The sequence below is a fragment of the Triticum dicoccoides genome, chromosome 6A (assembly GCF_002162155.2).
Source record: "Triticum dicoccoides isolate Atlit2015 ecotype Zavitan chromosome 6A, WEW_v2.0, whole genome shotgun sequence".
Lineage (NCBI taxonomy): Eukaryota > Viridiplantae > Streptophyta > Magnoliopsida > Poales > Poaceae > Triticum > Triticum dicoccoides.
The window spans coordinates 620,964,329-620,965,012 of NC_041390.1; the positions used below are offsets into that span (position 1 = coordinate 620,964,329).

The 684-nt window shown below is 50.4% G+C and overlaps 1 pseudogene; it reads left to right on the plus strand.

Moving 5' to 3' along the window:
* Positions 1 to 2: 2 nt before the first annotated feature.
* Positions 3 to 684, plus strand: part of LOC119314714 — a 3,162-nt pseudogene continuing 2,480 nt past the window's right edge.

The following is a 684-nucleotide window of genomic DNA, read 5'->3' on the forward strand; positions in this document are numbered from 1 at the left end:
ACATGGGCAACAACAGCTTGTCGGGACCAGTTCCATGGTGCATTGCCTCCTTCACAATGCTCAAGGTCCTCGACCTGCAAGCCAATAATCTCGCCGGACCGGTACATCCGGCCATCTTCAACATGTCTAAGCTACATGTTCTCTCCCTCAGTGGCAACTACAACTTAACCGGTCATTTCCTGGCAACGCAAGTTTCAGTCTCCCACAGCTAAGATGGTTCACCGCCCATGAGAACTGCTTCACTGGTCCGATTCCGTCGGGGCTCGCGTCCTGTCGATACCTCCAAACTTTTTCCGTGTCCATTAATTATCTTGAGGGTGTTGTACCAACCTGGCTGGGCAAGCTCGCTCATCTCAGCATTATTTCCTTGGGTGACAATGACCTTGTTGGTACAATCCCTGCTGTACTTGGGAACCTCACTAGGCTAAGTGTCCTTCACATGGGATACTGCGAGCTAACAGGAGCCATTCCGGCAGAATTTGGACAGCTGGGCCAACTCACCTTTCTGCATCTCGGAGTTAATCGACTAATCGGGCCCATTCCTGCTTCTCTCGGTAACCTGTCTCATTTAGGAGAGCTAAGATTGGAGAATAACATGTTGCATGGGCAGGTACCAGCAACAATGAGCAACCTCAACTCTTTGGTGGTTGTTAACATTGCACAAAACCGCCTACAGGGGGATCT